Below are 6,000 nucleotides of genomic sequence, written 5' to 3' on the forward strand. Positions count from 1 at the left end.
GAACTTCAAGGTCAGTGAGCTCCTTGATGGTCCCCTCACTGTGCAGATTTTATCAGGTCTGCCTGGAGCGTTTGCCTGACTTAGGATTCTGTAATCCTAACTACTACACCCGTTGGTGTGTAGTTCCGGGAGTACTCCACCATACTACACCGGCAACTAACCGCCTGGGCCCTCAGGTCACTGTTCGCACTCCTGTCAGTGCGTCTGCTCACTTCCTCTGTCACCGACTCACTACTAATTCACTGACCGTCTGTCCACTGTCAGCCCCACCACCTGGTCGTCTAGTGGGGTAGATTGGCTCCACCTCTAGGCAGCCATCCATTGGTCCGACCCTAGCCTGGTACCAGTCTATGGGAGATTTTGGGGAAAAACAGGGATTAACTAGAGTGTTTGGTTGTTACCGGCACTGGTCTTCTGGGTCCTTAGGGGGTGGGCCCTGCATCCTGGTGGGGATGCAGTACCTTGTAGCTCCGTGATGGCTTCGGGGCAATACACTTCCCCTTGGTTAATTCCAGCACGTCCTCAGGCTGCAAGTGAAAACAGGTTTACACTTTTGTTTTTTATTTTTCATCATAACATTAACATCTTCCTACGCAGGGGAGGTTCAGACTTTAACATTGCTTCACTGGAGTACCCGTCTCCCTTCACCCACCCACCCAAAGATCCTGGTCCCAAAACCCTCTAGGAGGCAAGTCACCATTCTGCTTCCCCAGCAAAGTCAGCAAATTCCATGCGCACGTTGCTTTTTTAAACGCAGCGTTTTGGATGCCAAATATTTGACAAAATTGATGCGTTTAAAAAAGCAACATGTCACTTCTTTTGTGCATTTTGGTTATATTTTCCACCCATTGAAATCAATGAGGGGTGTCAAAACGCAACCAAAATGCGCTTGTACTGCATTTTTGTTGCGTTCTGCATGCTTTTTTGACAAACAGAATGCAGGTCTTTCAGTCTCTCTCTCTGTCCATGTCGGTCTCTGTCGGTCGGTCTCTGTCTGTCGGTCAGTGTCTCTCTCTCTCTCTGTCGATGTCGGTCTCCCCCCCCTCTCTCATACTCACCGATCACCGGTGCGGCACTGCACGGCTGTCACACTGCGGCGGCTTCTCCTGCTTTTGAAAATGCCACCGCTCATTATTCCATCTCGTATTCACTGCTTCCCCCGCCCACCGGCGCCTTTGATTGGTTGCATTCAGACGAGCCCCCACACTGAGTGACAGCTTTCTCACTGCAACCAATCACAGCCGCCAGTGGGTCGGTCTATATAGTGCAGTAAAATAAATATATAAGTAATTAAAAAAAAACGGTGTGTGGTTCACCCCAATTTTGATACCAGCCAAGGTAAAGTCACAAGGCTGAATGGTAGTATTCTCAGGATGGGGAGCCCCACGTTATGGCGAGCCCGCCAGACTAAAAATATCAGTCAGCAGCCACCCGGAATTGCCGCATCCATTAGATGTGACAGTCACGGGACTCTACCCGGCTCATCCCGAATTACCCTGGTGTGGTGGCAATCGGGGTAATAAGAAGTTAATGGCAGCCCATAGCTGCCACTAAGTCCTAGGTTAATCATGGCAGGTGTCTGTGAGACACCCCCATGATTAATCTATAAGTTAAAGAAAATAAACACATACAACCAAAAAATCCTTTATTTGGAATAAAAGACAAAAAAAAAACACCCTCTTTCACCACTTTATTAATCCCCAAACATCCCTCCAGGTCCGACGTAATCCACATGAGGTCCCACAATGCATCCAGCTCTGCTACATGAAGCTGACAGGAGCGGCCACAGACCACGACCGCTCTCTGTCATCTCCACGCAGTAACTTAAGTGAGCCGCGGGTCACCTGATTGACGGCACAGATGATTGTGCGGCTCACTTCAGTCACTCAGGGGATTTGTGGTCACCGGTGAGTCCTTCACCTGTGATTGCAAATCAGGCCACGGCACACAGACAGAGCCGCACGATGACAGTGAAGTCGGGTGAAGTTCACCCGAGTTCATTCTCGGGTCGGCTGTGCAGTGCATATTCATGAGTATAATTAGCTGGCCTAGAAGTTGAGACAACAGCAGCTGAAGACAACGTTGCTGGAGAAGGTATGTTTAAAAACCTTTTTATTTTAAATGTACGTTTTTTTCTGGTACATGATTCATGGACCACACCATTGTGTAGTCCGTGGGACATCAGTGATGCCAGAGAAAAACGGACATGTCTCTGTGCGGAACACATGGACACGCGTGAACGCCACACGGAAACACGTCAGTGAGAAATTACTGATGTGTGCGCAGACCTATTGATTTTAATGGGTCTGGGTATGTCCGTGATTCTGCTACGTATAAAAACTGTCACATACGTATCAGAATCACTGACACATGAAGGAGACTTGAGGTGAAATGTTAGTGGTATAGTACTCTAGAAGCACCGGTGGTGCTCTGAGATGGCTCCAAGGGAACCTGTCAGTACATTTTTTACTTTTAGAAGTAGTGGTATTAGAAATCTAGCGTATAATCCATATGCACTTTTTATCCTTACCACTACATCCAAATGTAAGAATATGATAATAAGCTCTCTTTGGCCAAAACTGACAGTGAGTGTATTACACGCTGTTAAGATTGGTATACTACAGTGATTAATATTATAAATAAAGGGTTTGATAAAAATCTGTAGCCATTCTAGGTGACTGCAGGCTTTGGATCTCATACAGTGTGCTCTGCACACTTGTAGGATTCTCTCTTGCCGGTGGCAAGAGTGGACGGTCACGTGAGCACAAGTATGGGATTTGTATACTTACGGCTACATTCTGACTAGACTGTCTGGCCTCACTCAATTCATTTTCACTGAGCGAGGCAGCGCATATCTAGTCGGCAAGTGGCTGCATGTATGCAAATTGCATACTTGCAGTTTTGAGACCTCTCACTCCTAAAAGTATGTCTTGAAAGTAAAATGAGGTATTTTGATGGGATGGAGGGATGGATAATAAGGGATTTGATATTGGCATACTTGAAGTCTTAAAATGTATCTTCAATTCTCTATTTAATTTTATCTAATGCAGTTTTTATTTCCAATTTCTCTAGAGCAGTGTAAATACAATTGTTTAATGATTTGTTTCCTACAGAAAAAAAATCAGAACTGCATGGAAGCACTGGATTTTTTTGTCTTAACTTGGAGGTTATCCTTTAATGTCATTAGCACAAATATTAATAGAATCTGACATCATTGACATTCTGGATCCAAATCACTCCTGTCATTTATATAGTTTAGTTTTGATTCCAATTATAAGATTTTGGCTTCACTATTTTTAGATGTTATATAAGATATTACACACGCAGAAAATGGTAAAATTTGAGTCAAAAGAACATAACATTATAAATATCAATTAACTTTAAAATAGAAATAGAGTTAGAGGCAAAACAGAGAGTAAATAAATCAGGTAAATGACTGCGTTAAGAAGCAGAGATACATTAAAGAGAACCTATCATCATGATTTTGTAATGTAAGTAACGTGCCTATAATGATGCTGTAATACTGAGTACATCGTTACTTTTCATGAAAAAAAATCTACTTTTTTGTTCTTTAATCACAATTTGAAGTTTTCTGCTAATTAGATTTGGGTGCACAGAGGTCGGACTGTACATTGGGACTTTTCCTCCCTGTCTGTGATTCCCCGGCACCTCTATCTGCCTCCAGTCTATGAATGACAGGTCACTGCTGTAACTTCAAACAGAGGAGGCAGATTATTCACAGACTGGAGACAGACGGAGGGGGCGGGGAATCACAGAAAGGGAGGAGAAGACTGAGTGTACAGTCCTATGGGGAGATAAGGTATGCACACCAGTGACTATGTAAGGGGAATACATGAAATAGCAGAAACTGCTGTGTGAATACTGACTTGAAAAATCCAATAGCTATATGCAAGAGTGAAAATGTGAAAAATGGAATCTGCATTACTGCCATGAACATATGAATCAAGAGAAATCTAGCTACTGAATTGATCAATGCAATAGAGCCCCAACACTACGCCAAAGTATTTCTCTACGTTGGGGTCCCTAGCTTGTGTGTGTCCTCTCATGCAGTTAAAAAACTTACTGTGTATGGGAAGCTGAGACCCAGGCTATTTATGCGTATGATATGGATTGGCAATAGGTGTGGTTGGGGAGGGTTCACAAACGAAAAAATACTAACAAATAAGGAATAACGTTTGGAACACCATTCTAAGTCTGAACTGGGTGCAAAATCCTAAAAAAAACATCACTATGGGGAGATAAGGTATGCACACCAGTGACTATGTAAGGGGAATACATGAAATAGCAGAAACTGCTGTGTGAATACTGACTTGAAAAATCCAATAGCTATATGCAAGAGTGAAAATGTGAAAAATGGAATCTGCATTACTGCCATGAACATATGAATCAAGAGAAATCTAGCTACTGAATTGATCAATGCAATAGAGCCCCAACACTACGCCAAAGTATTTCTCTACGTTGGGGTCCCTAGCTTGTGTGTGTCCTCTCATGCAGTTAAAAAACTTACCGTGTATGGGAAGCTGAGACCCAGGCTATTTATGCGTATGATATGGATTGGCAATAGGTGTGGTTGGGGAGGGTTCACAAACGAAAAAATACTAACAAATAAGGAATAACGTTTGGAACACCATTCTAAGTCTGAACTGGGTGCAAAAACCTAAAAAAACATCACTATGGGGAGATAAGGTATGCACACCAGTGACTATGTAAGGGGAATACATGAAATAGCAGAAACTGCTGTGTGAATACTGACTTGAAAAATCCAATTTTTCTCAGCTTCCCATACACGGTAGGTTTTTTAACTGCATGAGAGGACACACACAACCTAGGGACCCCAACGTAGAGAAATACTTTGGCGTAGTGTTGGGGCTGTATTGCACTGATCAATTCAGTAGCTAGATTTCTCTTGATTCATATGTTCATGGCAGTAATGCAGATTCCATTTTTCACATATTCACTCTTGCATATAGCTATTGGATTTTTCAAGTCAGTATTCACACAGCAGTTTCTGCTATTTCATGTATTCCCCTTACATAGTCACTGGTGTGCATACCTTATCTCCCCATAGTGATGTTTTTTTAGGTTTTTGCACCCAGTTCGGACTTAGAATGGTGTTCCAAACGTTATTCCTATTTGTCAGTGTACAGTCCGACCCCTGTGCACTCAAATCTAATTAGCAGAAAACTTTAACGAGAGGAGGCAGATCATTCACAGACTGGAGTCAGATGAAGAAGCCGGGGAATCACAGACAGGGAGGACAAGACCCAGGGTACAGTCCTGCCCCTGTGCACCAAATCTAATTAGCAGAAAACTTCAAATGGTAATTAAAGAAGCGCAACAAAGTGGATTTCTCCAATAAAGATCAAATTGAGATCAATGTAACCTGTATTACAGCTACATTACAGCCACATATTTACATTCCAAAATCATTTTGACAGGTTCTCTTTAAACACATGTTGAGCTTCCTGGGGTTGTTTACATATTACCAGCTACAAATTTGCACATACGGGACTAAAAGTCTGTCTGTTGGCATCTTAACAGCAATTTCATCATAGGTTTTATTTTTAAAAAAGTTAAAAGACATAACGAAAAAAATATCATTTCACTCCCTCATAGTTGTCGTTCAGAACATCATCATTTTAAAGATTTACAGACTAAATGACTACCTTACAATGAGTATAGTGCCTGATCTATCAGCAGAATGTTATAAACAGGTGTGGTGCCCCAGGACCTGGTCGCCACAACAGCATTGCCCCTCCAAAGGGTTAATGCTGAGCCTGGAGGTAATTGGGGGAATCATTGGCCAGTAAGTTTAACATCCAACGTAGTTTCTCCCTCAGGCCAGCAGGGGGAGCTCTGAACCTGGAGTTCCAGGGAGCATTCCTTAAGTCTGACCTGAGGGAGGAGTTAGAGTTCAGTCTGGAGAGAGAAAGCAGAGAAAGCAGACGCAGAGTGTGCTGTTTTGTGGAACTGGGGCCT

The sequence above is a fragment of the Anomaloglossus baeobatrachus genome, chromosome 1, assembly GCF_048569485.1.
Source record: "Anomaloglossus baeobatrachus isolate aAnoBae1 chromosome 1, aAnoBae1.hap1, whole genome shotgun sequence".
In the NCBI taxonomy this organism is placed as follows: Eukaryota; Metazoa; Chordata; class Amphibia; order Anura; family Aromobatidae; genus Anomaloglossus; species Anomaloglossus baeobatrachus.